The following is a 15,927-nucleotide window of genomic DNA, read 5'->3' as shown; positions in this document are numbered from 1 at the left end:
ACATGAGACTGGTCAACCACTTGATGACTCAGCGGAACCTTCGCGATTCCTCTGCATTAACGAAGGACCAGTTTCCCGATCATGTACGTACGCGCACCATATTCAGATGAACGTGGAATTACCAGGGGCTATATAGTAGCCCTACTGTCAAACTCCTATGGCTAAGCGAAAGTGTTCAAGCTATATAGTCCAATTGCCTGGTTCGCCGCACTGCCACCTCCTTAACGGACCAAGACGTTGGATCAAGTGTGACTACACGTTTTCTCGAACACCCCCGCATTATATGCGTGGGGGCTGAAGCCGACGACTGTAAACTTTCAGGTTATATACATACATAAACGGCAGCACAGGAGGCACTATAATACTTTCGAGCAAAAGTATAAACACAGCCTTTATAATCAAAATAGCATTGTTTTTACAATTGAGATACATGTCAATCGAACATGGCACTCTTCGAGCACTGAGCCTCTATTAAACGGGCGCCTTCTAGGACTTCTTGAAAATAGTGCTCGCCCGGGTCTGGCCTTCCGCTGGACCCTGTGTTGCAATAGCGGTGGTTTCCATCCCTGCCCAGTATGTTTTAACAGGGGCAAGAGCCATCCGCGCACCCTCTATGCACGCCGATCTCTGCACAGCATCGATATGCGACACATCACCAAGGAATTGTTGCACTAATCCAAAATAACTGTCGGCCTTGGTCCCCATGGCCAAAGATGATCCACGACAGACCTCATAGCAAGCTATGTACTCCGCTTCACATGTAGATCCCGCCACGACGCTTTCTTTGGAACTGCACCAACTGATAGCTCCACCGATCAATATAAACACGTATTCGGTTTGCGATTTAGAATTGTCCGGATCAGTGTCAAAGCTTGCATGGACGTAACCATTTATGACTAGCTCTTAGTCACCTCCATAAACAAGAAACATATCCTTAGTCCTTTTCAGGTATTTCAGGATGTTCTTGACCGCTGTCCAGTGATCCACTCCTGGATTACTTTGGTACCTCCCTGCTAAACTAATAGCAAGGCACACATCAGGTCTGGTACACCACATTGCATACATGATAGAGCCTATGGCTGAAACATAGGGAACTTATTTCATTCTCTCTCTATCTTCTGCAGTGGTCGGGCATTGAGTCTGACTCGATTTCACACCTTGTATTACAGGCAAGGACCCTTTCTTTGCTTGATACATTTTGAACTTTTTCAAAACTTTATCAAGGTATGTACTTTGTGAAAGTCCAATTAAGCGTCTTGACCTATCTCTATAGATCTTGATGCCCAATATGTAAGCAGCTTCACCAAGGTCTTTCATTGAAAAACTTTTATTCAAGTATCCTTTTATGCTATCCAGAAATTCTATATCATTTCCAATCAATAATATGTCGTCCACATATAATATTAGAAATGCTACAGAGCTCCCACTCACTTTCTTGTAAATACAGGCTTCTCCAAAAGTTTGTATAAAACCATATGCTTTGATCACAATATCAAAACGTTTATTCCAACTCCAAGAGGCTTGCACCGGTCCAAAATGGATCGCTAGAGCTTGCACACTTTGTTAGCATCCTTTGGATCGACAAAACCTTCTGGTTGCATCATATACAACTCTTCTTCCAGAAATCCATTCAGGAATGCAGTTTTGACATCCATTTGCCAAATTTCATAATCATAAAATGCGGCAATTGCTAACATGATTCGGACATACTTAAGCATCGCTACGGGTGAGAAAGTCTCATCGTAGTCAACCCCTTGAACTTGTCGAAAACCTATCGCAACAAGTCGAGCTTTGTAGACATTAATATTACCATCAGCGTCAATCTTCTTCTTGAAGATCCATTTATTCTCGATGGCTTGCCGATCATCGGGCAAGTCAACCAAATTCCACACTTTGTTCTCATACATGGATCCCATCTCAGATTTCATGGCCTCAAGCCATTTTGCGGAATCTGGGCTCATCATCGCTTCCTCATAGTTCGTAGGTTCGCCATGGTCAAGTAACATGACCTCCAGAATAGGATTACCGTACCACTCTGGTGTGGATCTTACTCTGGTTGACCTACGAGGTTCTATAGTAACTTGATCTGAAGTTTCATGATCAACATCATTAGCTTCCTCACTTATTGGTGTAGTCGTCACAGGAACCGGTTTCTATGATGAACTATTTTCCAATAAAGGAGCAGGTACAGTTACCTCATCAAGTTCTACTTTCCTCCCACTCACTTCTTTCGAGAGAAACTCCTTCTCTAGAAAGGATCCATTATTGGCAACAAATGTCTTGCCTTCGGATCTGTGATAGAAGGTGTACCCAACAGTTTCCTTTGGATATCCTATGAAGACACATTTCTCTGATTTGGGTTCGAGCTTATCGGGTTGAAGCTTTTTAACATAAGCATCGCAGCCCCAAACTTTAAGAAACGACAACTTTGGTTTCTTGCCAAACCACAGTTCATAAGGCGTCGTCTTAACGGATTTTGATGGTGACCTATTTAACGTGAATGTGGCCGTCTCTAAAGCATAACCCCAAAACAATAGCGGTGAATCAGTAAGAGACATCATAGATCGCACCATATCTAGTAAAGTACAATTACGATGTTCGGACACACCATTACGCTGTGGTGTTCCGGGTGGCGTGAGTTGCGAAACTATTCCGCATTGCTTCAAATGTAAACCAAACTCGTAACTCAAATATTCTTCTCCACGATCAGATCGTAGAAACTTTATTTTCTTGTTACGATGATTTTCAACTTCACTCTGAAATTCTTTGAACTTTTCAAATGTTTCAGACTTATGTTTCATTAAGTAGATATACCCATATCTGCTCAAATCATCTATGAAGGTGAGAAAATAACGATACCCGCCGTGAGCCTCAATATTCATTGGACCAGATACATCAGTATGTATGATTTCCAACAAATCAGTTGCTCGCTCCATAGTACCAAGTGATTCATAATCAAGTGATTCCAAAAGTCCATCAGTATGGAGTTTCTTCATGCTCTTTACACCAATATGACCTAAATGGCAGTGCCACAAATAAGTTGCACTATCATTATCAACTCTGCATCTTTTGGCTTCAACATTATGACTATGTGTATCACTACTATCGAGATTCATAAAAAATAGACCACTCTTTAAGGGTGCACGACCATAAAAGATATTACTCATATAAATAGAACAACCATTATTCTCAGATTTAAATGAATAACCGTCTCGCATCAAACAAGATCCAGATATAATGTTCATGCTCAACGCTGGCACCAAATAACAATTATTTAGGTCTAAAACTAACCCCGAAGGTAGATGTAGAGGTAGCATGTTGACGGCGATCACATCGACTTTGGAATCATTTCCCACGTGCATCGTCACCTCGTCCTTAGCCAATGTCCTCTTAATCCATAGTCTCTGTTTCGAGTTGCAAATGTTAGCAACAGAACCAGTACCAATTACCCATGTGCTACTGCGAGCTCTGGTAAGGTACACATCAATAACATGTATATCACATATACCTTTGTTCACCTTGCCATCCTTCTTATCCGCCAAATACATGGGGCAGTTCCGCTTCCAGTGACCAGTCTTCTTGGAGTAGAAGCATTCAGTCTCAGGCTTATGTCCAGACTTGGGTTTCTTCTCTTGAGTGGCAACTTGTTTGCTATTCTTCTTGAAGTTCCCCTTCTTTTTCCCTTTGCCCTTTTTCTTGAAACTGGTGGTCCTTCTTGATTTGTACCTCTTCAACACTTGATGCTCCTTCTTGATTTGTACCTCCGCCGCCTTTAGCATTGCGAAGAGCTCGGGAATAGTCTTATCCATCCCTTGCATATTATAGTTCATCACGAAGCTCTTGTAGCTTGGTGGCAGTGATTGAAGAATTCTGTCAATGACGCTATCATCTAGAAGATTAACTCCTGGTTGAATGAAGTGATTGTTATACCCAGACATTTTGAGTATATGCTCACTGACAGAACTATTCTCCTCCATCTTGCAGCTGTAGAACTTATTGGAGACTTCATATCTCTCAATCCGAGCATTTTCTTGAAATATTAACTTCAACTCCTGGAACATCTCATATGCTCCATGACGTTCGAAACGTCGTTGAAGTCCCGGTTCTAAGCCATAAAGCATGGCACACTGAACTATCGAGTAGTCATCAGCTTTGCTCTTCCAAACATTCATAACATCTGGTGTTGCTCCTGCAGCAGGTTTGGCACCTAGCGGTGCTTCCAGGACGTAATTCTTCTGTACAGCAATGAGGATAATCCTCAAGTTACGGACCCAGTTCGTGTAATTGCTACCATCATCTTTCAACTTTGCTTTCTCAAATAACGCATTAAAATTTAACGAAACAACAGCACGAGCCATCTATCAACAACAAACATAGACAAGCAAAATAATATCACGTACTAAGTTCATGATAAATTTAAGTTCAATTAACCATATTACTTAAGAACTCCCACTTAGATAGACATCCCTCTAATCATCTAAGTGATCACGTGATCCAAATCAACTAAACCATAACCGATCATCACGTGAAATGGAGTAGTTTTCAACGGTGAACATCACTATGTTGATCATATCTACTATATGATTCACGCTCAACCTTTCGGTCTCAGTGTTCCGAGGCCATATCTGCATATGCTAGGCTCGTCAAGTTTAACCTGAGTATTCTGCGTGTGCAAAACTGGCTTGCACCCGTTGTAGATGGACGTAGAGCTTATCACACCCGATCATCACGTGGTGTGATACGGGGCTAACCCGGTGTAGCCCGATCTTTCACGTTTGGAGTGGGATCCCTCGAAGAGCACGAAGAACACGGGGAAGAACGGAGAGAAATCACAAGGGGAAACACTCAAGAATGAGTCCAATCACACATCCACTAGACAATCAAACACACAAGATCACAAGGTACATGAACCACAAAGGGAAAGATACAAGGTAATGTTCATCTCCAAGAGGAGGTCTTGATGATATCCTAGACGGATCTTTCCACGAGGGGGTCTTGATGATATCCCGCAGGATCTTCTCCTAGATGGAGGTCTTGGCCTCCAATGGAGTAGTGGTCTCTCTCTCTCTCTCTCTCTCTCTCTCTCTCTCTCAAGAGGAGGAGTGGTAGGAGCAAAGCTCACATAAAAATGAGCTATCACTTTGCTAACCCTAACTAGGAGGAGAGGGAGGAGTATATATAGTCTTAGCCACGAAGGGGTATGTGGGAAAGGGATACATGGGCCTTTGGCCCGACTCTGCATGCAGGCAGGCGCCGGATGCCCGGGTTCTCGTGAGACACCAGATGTCCGAGGTGGTTGGCTGGATGTCCGGCCCGAGCGGGGTGGACTTCGGGCTTCGGGTGCCTCACGCTGGATTTCCGGGGGCGGTGCTGGATGTCCGGGCTATGGCATGGCGCCAGATGTCCGGGCACACGGGCCGGATGTCCGCCGCTGATGCTTTGGCCTTCTGTTGGAGCATTTCATGGGCAACTGCACAGGCGCCAGATGTCCGGCCCTTGGCCCGGATGTCCGGCCGCTGTAGCTTCAGCAACATCGTCTTCTTCCGTCGTCACTTCTAGGCTTCCCTCGTGGATGGTGTAGTTGTTCCTTGGCGCTTGCACACCTCCTCGACATCCGTGAAGCTCCAACAATAACTATGCATGCACATGGGAGAAGTGTCAAGTAGTATACCATCCTCGAAGGGGTCAAGTGAGCACGTGTAAAGGAGAAGATTCACCTTTATGTATGAGAAGTAGAGGTCGCACGTGGCACTTGACAAATGGACTCTTGACATGGTGATGACCGTAGGATGCTCCGCATCATCGCCTGCCCCTTGGGAAAGATCCAACCTCGGATCGAAAACCAAATCACCATGGGAAAGAGGTGGCGGTGCTGTGTCGAAGTGGTCGATCACCAAGCACTCATCGTCTAGTAGCTCGAAATGGGCACTCGCCAATGTCACACCGTTTTGTGATTCCTTCAAAAGGAGGAAATAGAACAAACACTTGGAAAAACAAATGTGGTTAGTGTTAGTGCAATACCAAGCATTCAAGAGGTGATTCACCAAACAAGTGTCCTCATCAAGCATAGCATAGGATGCGACAAAGGATTGTGACATGACATGTAAGCATATGGATTGAGCAAAATCAAGGTCATCATGGAAACAAGCATGTAAATGTGAGGTAGGGATGCAAATATGTGTGACAAGAGAATAAGCATTTACCTCAAGGTCATAGCAAACAAGCATCAAGCACTCAATCAAAGGTCTATGGTAGGCATAAGAAGTATTCACAACACCAAATAAAATGAAGTGTCTAAACACATGGGACAAGTGCAAGACAATCTAAGCATTACGTGCATACGGTGTAGTGAATATAGTGTGGCACTCAACACAATAGAAAGAGCAATTGTTCATCATGTGTGAGGCAATCAAGTCAAGCATGTAACAAGCAATGGGACATGGCATAAGTGAAGAAGTGACATTGTTGCAACCAAACATATAATAGTAGCAAGTAGTCCAAGAATTGGATGCAACACACATAGTATATATGTCATGAGGCATGGAATTGTGAAAATGACAAGTCGAAGAAAGATCTCTAACATGTGCGCAACCAAGTGGTCTAAGATGATCAACAACTCTCATGGTGCAAGCTACACAAGTAGTATGATCCACAATATCCAAGCTCAAGAAAGATGTCACCTGGAAGGCATGACCTTGTGCATTCTTCACAATGCCGAAGTGGTAGGAAATGTGGTGTAGAAGCGAGTCGTGGTAGAATGTAAGAGGCATGCTCTCAATAGCTCGAATGGTCAACTCACGTGAAGTGGAAGTCTACAGGAAGTCCAAGTATCCTACACATGCACAAAACAAAACAAAGAATGTATGCGCATGGTAGATAAACACATGATCCATCATGATGGTTATCTTCTCTTGCACATAACCATTAGAAGAACAAGCGCAAGAATAATATGATGCAACAATGGCTATATTCGTGGCACTAGGCATATGGTGCAAAGAGGTAAGACACGCATGCTTCACAAGAAATATGTCAAAATCTCCAAATATATGTGAGAATGCTATGGGGCAATCTCATGAACTGGAATATAAGCATTCTTGCACTAAATACAAGGAAAGTCATCTAGCATGAGAGAGGAAACACATGGAGATATATGACAAGAAGCAATATGAATCATGTGCAAAGCATATAGATGGTTGTCATCAACCGCATGAAATGAGCAAGTATGAGTCATTGGTGATGCAACATAAGCAAGCATAGTAATCAAGTCGTGCAAACTAGTGGAGCGAAGATGCAACACACTAGAATAAATCATGGCAATCATGTCATGTGAGAAAATAATAGGCATAGGTAATGCACATGACATATCGCAAGCACGAACACAAAGCAAGATAATAGTATCATCATAGGAATGGGTCATAAATGGAACATGGCAATAACAAGAAATGTGTCCACCAAGCTTGCAAATACACATACAAGTGCTAGAGTCAATCAACATGTGTAATGCAAAGCATGGGTCACAAATGCATGGCAAGGGCATAGTAATTTGCATATCATGCAAAGTGAACATGGCAAGATGAGAAAATGATATATAATGGACAATAAGCCATAACCATGTGAGGGACATGTAGAAGAAATGCGCGAAGTGTTTGCACGAAGAGAGCGGTGGGAAAGACAAGTCATCATTGCTCTCTAGAGCTTGTTTTGTCAACTCGTGGGATTGCGAGGTTGACAAGTATTCATGGGTACCTACACAAAAGAGACACAAACCAAAGAAATTGTGCGCATGGTAAATGTACACATCATCCATCATGATGTGTATGTGCACATGTGAGTTAGCACAAGATAAGAAATGCTCAAAGAAATTTGATGCATGGTATAAGAACATGTCATCCATCATGAAAAAATAGTTATTGTGTATGACATGATGGGGATACAAATTGAGAATGCAATTCTATGGCACATCAATAGCATGTTTATTCATGGGGAGCATATGGTGCATACAATTATTGGGATCATGCAATGGATGGGATGGATAAAATTCTCCTAACATGCATGTGGAAACTACAACATTGGAAACATCATATGGAGAAAATGGGCAACATCCAAAACAATGCATATCCGAAGCTAGGTGGTCATGGCATGGCATATGAGATAAATGATGCAAAGGGAGCATATCAATATCATCACAAGAAAAACAAATGCCAATAACCATGGGCTTGTCATCTATGGCATATGTGAAAATTGGGTTTATTTTAATGGCAAATGCATAGTCACTATGAAGAGATTGCAAATAAGACATATGGTTGATCTCATACATAGCATATGACAAGTCAAGCGGATTATCAAACATTATGTGACCTAAATAATTGTCACAAGAAATCCTATGTAACATGGCATCACAACAAATAGACTCCATATGAGAATCATCATACTCAACATAAATGGGAAAATCATCACATGGGGAAATCATACTAGCATGAAGCATGGTACTAGGTGGATCAACATCATGGAAGCAATCAATGTGAAGAATGTCCACTAGTGGGACTAGAGCATCACCTTCACCTATGTTACCTTTGTCATTCCACTCTAGTGGTGTAGGTGAGGTGGGAAAGACCAAATGGTGGTTAATATCATCATCTTGATAGAACCATGTGGGGGTGCATCTTATTCCACCATGGCCATTGTCTTTTCCAAAGGGAGAACAAAGTGGTCGAGTATCGGCGCGTCATCATAAATGGGACCTAGCACCAAATGAGAAGAGAAAATAGAAGTAGAGGTCAAGTTGTTAAAAATGCAAATGGCCTCACGAGACCTATCAACTATCACACTCTCTCTATGTGGTGGTTCAATCACTCCCTCAAAATAGGTGCACTCAAACTCGCATATGGTGGAGTCACTCATCTCACTCAAGTGGTGGGTGTTGTGGCTCTCCTCACATGGGATTTGTGGCAACACATCCTATATGGGGCTAGCGGTGAAGTCACTCTCACTCTCAAGGTGGCACAAGTCACTCAAGTCATCATACGTCGATGTGGTCGAAGGGTGAATCCCATGCTCAACCATCTCGTTGTTGTCCTCGTGGATGAAGGCCGAAGATGGCACATCATCACTCTGCTCCATGACCGAAGGGAAAATCCTATGCTCGATCATCTCGTCGCCGTCGCCATGGATGAAGGCCGAAGATGGCACATCATCACTTTCGCCTCCTAAGATGAAAGCATCATCCTTGCTCGCCACCTAGTCGCTCGCCTCCAAAGCTTGGTCCTTGAAGGTCTCCGTAGTCGTACTCGTGGCCGCACCGTCTTGAAAAATAGTCAAGGTAGACTCGGCATCATCAATGCCACAAAGAGGGAAGGCGGTGAAGTCGAAGTTGGGAGCATCTTCTTGGAGCTCGTCGGCCTTGGACATCGTGGTGGTACTAGCCTCATGCTTGTCATAGAGCTTAGTCGCTGCGAAGTGTGCTTTGGGTGGAGAAGCCTTGGCCTTTATGAGTTCTTGTTCCGCCTTGAGAGCACCAATGTAGTAGTCGTTGATGGACTTGTAGTTCTCGAGGAAGATAGTCTTGGAGATGTTGTTGTCCAATCCCATCATGAAATGGAACTTCATCGAAATGGGGTCGTCCACGCCGGCTCGTCGCAAGGCAATCTTCATCTCCTTGAAGCACGTGTCGATGGACTTGGATCCTTGGATGGTGTTCTCCAATTGGTGTCGAAGTTGTTCCACGTAGGTTGGAGGCATGAACTCTCGCTGCAAAGCTCTCTTCATCTTGGGCCAACTCATGTCGTAGTACCCCGAAGGTGTGTGAAGCCACCATGCCGATGCGTAGTCGTGGAAGTTTCTTGTGGCGCACTTCACTTGATCTTTGGGACAAACTTGATGTAGCTTGAGGTAGTCGTCCATCAAACGCTCCCACTCGAGATACTCCTCGGGTTCTTGAGTCCCATAGAAAGGAATCTCATTGTCGGTGTCGAGGTCGTAGTAGCTCGTGGAAGTCGCGGACTTGAGCTTGGGGAGCTTCCCTTGAGCGTAGTCTTGAGGTGCTTGTTGGCGAAGATGTCGTATGTCCGTAGGTGAAGATGCCTTGAAGTCGCTTGGCGAAGATGCCAAGGGAGATGGTGAAGTCGTTGAGCGTTTGTTGGTGTCGAGCTCTTGACCTTCACGTCTTGATGGTGATGGTGTTGATGCCGATGTGATCTTGTCGGAGATGGTAGCTCGGAAGGATGTGCTCTTGAGCGTCTTCTCGAAGATGAGGAAGATCGCTTGTAGGACTTGATGAGGGCTTTGATCTCCTCCATTTGAGCTTGCATCTTGGCGTCGGAGTTGTTTTTCATGGCATCGAACTCGTCATTATTGTTTTAGACCGAAGGTGAAATGCCTTGCCTATCCATCACAAGACTCGAGCAAACGTGAGTAGGAAATGAGATAAACAATACCAAGTTGTCGTTTCCCGAAGTTGAGGATGTATCCCGTTTCACTCAATGTGAAATGAAAGAATAGTGGAATTGGTACCGGACTTGTTCACTCACACCTATCAAGTAAAGCTTATGGTAGAGCTCGGTGAGGATAGTGGCACAAAAATTTGATACAAAATGTTAGCAAGAGTCAATAATGTTGAAAGAGATTCACAAATTCGCAAGTGAAATAAGTAGACCAATAGCAAAGAATGGCACACGGAAACACACACACGGATAGATAAATAGGGTCATGCAACCAAGGAATGAGCACAAAATGTGGAATCCACGGAAATGCTCGTTTTGCACAACTGAAGAGAGACGCTAACACGATTGCTCAATAGGCAAATACGACACTTGTGCACAACCTATAAGATGCAAAATGGATAAACTTTCTATCCCAAGTATGCTATGTATGTATGGTTCCCGGTGTTTCTATCAAGGTGATCCAAGATGATCGGATATGACAATCTTATATGCAATGTGGTATGATGCTATGGCAATTGCTTACAAGCTTCTTTGCTCTCTTTCTTTTTCTTAAAACCTTTCTTTTCTTTTCTTTTTTTGTATGGCCACTTTTGCACAATGCACAAACCAAGATAGCAATTGTGTATATGCGAGAACAAACTTGTGACAGAAGATATGATACCAATATATGCACCACGATAATATGGTATGTATGCTATGGGAAGTATGATCACTAATGTGCACAAGCCACATTGCCGGCAATACTGAAATGGCTAGTCTCGATAGGCAAGTAACGCAAAATGGGCTAGGGGTTAACAATGCAATTGCAAGGGTAATATACAATGGTGTTGTCGAGGTTACCGTCCTTGGTGATGATGAGAGGCGGTGTTGCCGAAGTCGACCCGTTCCTAGTTAGCCGAAACACCCTAGGAAACGAAAACCGCAAACTCAAAATTTGCAAAGTCAAGTGTCAAATAATGGTAGCAGAAAAGCAGTGGTGGTTTGCACTTGGCAATGCGGAAGTGGAGTGATGGCTATACACGTGTCAAAGTTGAAGTTGCTGTCCCTAAGTAGCCGAAACACCTTAGGAGACACAAGCCACAACTCGAACAAGCTCAAACAACAATTGGGTTAAGTTGGGTTGGTGGAAGGGTATGGTGGGCAAGATTATGCGGGAGTGGCGGTGGTGGTCGATGAATAAGCAACCGTCCCTAAGTAGCCGAAACACCTTAGGAGACTCGAATCACTACTCAAGCAACCATTAAAGCTATATGGAACAAAATGGGTTAGGTTGCGGAAGTCGGTGTTGGCTTTGCGGATTATGTGGTGGAGGGCTTAGGCAAACTTGCCAGATTTTCGAACATTTGATGGAGTCAAATGGTTTTGAAACTTATCTAGATGGATGAGGGATGTCAATAGCTACTCAACGAGCTAAAGAACGCGAAAATCGGACTCCGGATGTGAAAGTTATGGTCAAAACGGTGAAACACGGGAGGCTGATTTCCCAGGGGGCGGACATCCGGGTGTTGGAGCCGGATGTCCGGGGGATGACTATCCAGAGAGCCGCGATTTTGCACTCCAGGGATCAGATGTCCGGCTGGGGGCCCGGATGTCCGGCCCGACGATTCCAGATCGTGATTTGGACTTTGAAACTCGATTTGGGGCGGAAATTGATGATTTCGGTCGCAAAATTGGAGAGATTTCGTGGATGGAAGGTGGGGAAACTTGGGGAGATGCTAGATCCACTTGAAACCAAGCAAATCCATGGATCAAAATCAACAAAACATCATCAAACCAACAAATCACCAAAAAATTTAGGGGCTATTTTTGGTGGGGATTTTCGGATTTAGGATGAAATTAACAAAATCAAGCTAGAAAACGATGGGAGGGACTCCAAATACGTGATAAACGTGGCTCATGATACCATATGATACGGTGCTAACCCGGTGTTGGCCGATCTTTCACGTTTGGAGTGGGATCCCTCGAAGAGCACGAAGAACACAGGGAAGAACGGGGAGAAATCACAAGGGGAAACACTCAAGAACAAGTCCAACCACACATCCACTAGACAATAAAACACATAAGATCACAAGGTACATGAAAAACAAAGGAGAAGATACAAGGTAAGGTTCATCTCCAAGAGGAGGTCTTGATGATATCCTAGACAGATCTTCCCACGAGGGGGTCTTGATGATAACCCGCAGGATCTTCTCCTAGATGGAGGTCTTGGCCTCCAATGGAGTAGTGGTCTCTCTCTCTCGAGGAGGAGGAGGAGGAGGAGGAGGAGTGGTAGGAGCAAAGCTCACATAAAAATGAGCTATCACTTTTCTAACCCTAACTAGGAGGAGGGGGAGGAGTATATATAGTCTTAGCCATGAAGGGGTAAGTGGGAAAGGGATACATGGGCCTTTGGCCCGACTCTGCGCGCAGGCAGGCGCCGGATGTCCGGGCTAGGGGCTGGATGTCCGGGTTCTCGTGAGACACCGGATGTCCGGGACGGTTGGCCGGATGTCCGGCCCGAGCGGGGTGGCCTTCGGGCTTCGGGTGCCTCACGCCGGATTTCCGGGGGCGATGCCGGATGTCCGGGTTGTGGCGTGGCGCCGAATGTTCGGGCACACGGGCCGGATGTCCGGCTGCTAATGCTTTGGCCTTCTGTTGGTGCAGTTCGTGGGCGACTGCACAGGCGCCGGATGTCCGGCCGCTGTAGCTTCAGCAGCATCATCTTCTTCCGTCGTCGCCTCCAGGCTTCCTTCGCGGATGGTGTAGTTGTTCCTTGGCACTTGCACTCCTCCTCGACAACCGTGAAGCTCCGACAATACCTGTTCATGCACACGGGAGCAGTGTTAAGTAGTATACCATTTGAGGGAGTCCTGGATTATGGGGTATCCGGACAGCCGGACTATATACTTTGTCCGAACTGTTGGGGTGTGAAGATACAAGACTCAAGACTCCGTCCCGTGTCCGGATGGGACTCTCCTTTGCGTGGAAGACAAGCTTGGCGATCCAGATATTATATTTCCTTCCTTGTAACCGACTTCATGTAAACCCTAGCCCTCTCTGGTGTCTATATACACCGGAGAGTTTGGTCCTTAGAGGGACGATCACAATCATAACCATCGTAGGCTAGCTTCTAGGGTTTAGCCTCTACGATCTCGTGGTAGATCAACTCTTGTACTACTAATATCATCAATATCAATCAAGCAGAAACTAGGGTTTTACCTCCATCGAGAGGGCCCGAACCTGGGTAAACATTGTGTTCCTTGCCTCCTGTTACCATTAGCCTAAGACGCACAGATCGGGACCCCCTACCCGAGATCCGCCGGTTTTGACACCGACATTGGTGCTTTCATTGAGAGTTCCTCTGTGTCATCGCTGCAAGGCTTGATGGCTCCTCCAATCGTCAACAACACGGTCCAGGGTGAGATTTTTCTCCCCGGACGGGTCTTTGTGTTCGGCGGCCTCACATTCCGGACCAATTCGCTTGGCCAACTGGAGCAGATTGACAGCTACGCCCCTGGCCACCAGGTCAGGTTTGGAAACCTGAACTACACGGCTGATGTCCGCGGAGACTTGATCTTCAACGGATTCGGGCTTGGGCCAGGAGCGCCGGACAGTCACGATGAGCATGGCTTAGACCTGCTGTCAGACAACGCTCGGGATGTCTCCCCTACGGTAGCCCCGGACCGAAATCCAGAGCAGACCGCGTTGCCTAAGGACGGGTGGATGGACCCCGCCTCGCAGGCCGCACACTCATCGGCGGTAGAGCCGAACACAGGCCTCGCCCCCAAAGAAGCCTGTGACACCGGACCCTCGGATTCGTATCCGGCTGGAGGTTCCAGTCCGCGTGCTCCTGAGCCCGTCGAACCTGGTTGGGCTCCTGTAATGGAGTTCACCGCAGCGGATATCTTCCAGCACTCGCCCTTTGGCGACGTTCTGAACTCATTAAAGTCTCTCTCCTGGTCAGGAGACTCTTGGCCGAACTATGTCCGGCTCGAGTGGGAAGCGGGCGACGAAGGAATTCGTTGCCCACCCACCACCCACTTCATTGCCATGGTCGAGGACTTAACCGACATGCTTGACTTCGACTCCGAAGACATCGACGGTATGGACGACAATGCAGGAGTAGAACAGGAACCACCGCTCAAAGGGCTGTGGACAACCACCTCCTCGTACAATATATACATGGTGGACAATCCAAAGAAAACCAATGGCGATGAGGCAATGGAGGATAACCCCTCAGGGAAGAAAGCTAAGCATGGACGTCGTCAACGCCGCTCCAAGCCTCGCCACATAAATAATGGCACAGGAGATGAAGACAATCCGGGTAGTGCCAAAGACGAAAACAACCCTGATCAGCTTGCCTTCAAGTAGACCGGATGGGCCATGGTAGGATACTTGGAGAGGAATAACTATATGCCCCCTCCGAAGACGAGGTAAGCCTCGGCGATGCTGAATTTGGCGTGCGTGAGGATCTCGTGGAACAAGTTCGTTTCAAGCGACGACTCATGGCCACTGCAAGGAGCCTGCAAAGGAAGCAATAGCAGCTCAAAGCTGACCAAGATTTGCTCGTGGACTGATGGACTAAGGTCCTGGCCACCGAGGAATACGGACCCGATCGCCCCGACAAAGGGCACACACGGTATAATTCGCTACCTCAACCTAAGAAGCAGAACCTAAGGCACATACAACGATGTCAGCATACCATTACGGTCCTAGACAATACGAAGGATACTCGAGGAGGCATCCTCAAGCCTCGGCGCAATCATCATAAACGTCAAGTCAGGGAAGTTGGTGCCGAATTCAGCGGTCCCTAGTCCGGTCAGCGGAAAAAGAACAGCTCAGGCCCATCCGGCCCAGGCATCATACTCGATCTACCATGTGAAATTTATGGTACCCCCAGAAGGACGGCCAAGCATACCAATAGAGAATTCAGGATCTTCCAAACAAAACGGCCGATCTTGCGCCGGAAACAATGAAGGGAGGTCCCGAACAACAAAGGACCAGTTAAACATGGTGAGGACGATCCCCTCACAGTACAAAAATATGGCCGATCGTCTCTAATCACATTGACCATCCGGACAACACCAGCCATAGCAATTCTATTGCACTCACTATCTACCCAATAGCCTGGGGGCTCCATTTTACACGAGCCCCCAGAGGCATACAACCATCGATAACATCTCCTCAAAGATGCAAGGTGCAAAGGCCAAGTTTTAACTGACCCACCATACTAATGGTTGTCTTTGGATCACCAAACAAATACCACACCGAAGAATAAGTCTTCGGCATTATCCCCTTATATAGTAATTACCACATACTACAAGGATGAACCACGTTGGCTAGATTCAACGAGGCAGAACATCAGGCCAGTCCCGCGTGACATAGTCACAGTTATGGGCAAGGTCGAGCCCCGCCCTTAGATTGGAAATCATACCGCCGCCGGAATAGCGAGTCGCGCCTGTCTATCAAATTTTGATTTGGCAGCCAAACACACGGACACCTATTGAGG

This window comes from Triticum dicoccoides, chromosome 3B (assembly GCF_002162155.2).
Source record: "Triticum dicoccoides isolate Atlit2015 ecotype Zavitan chromosome 3B, WEW_v2.0, whole genome shotgun sequence".
Classification (NCBI taxonomy): domain Eukaryota; kingdom Viridiplantae; phylum Streptophyta; class Magnoliopsida; order Poales; family Poaceae; genus Triticum; species Triticum dicoccoides.
The sequence above is the reverse complement of the archived record's forward strand: the minus strand, read 5'-3'. Positions refer to the sequence as shown.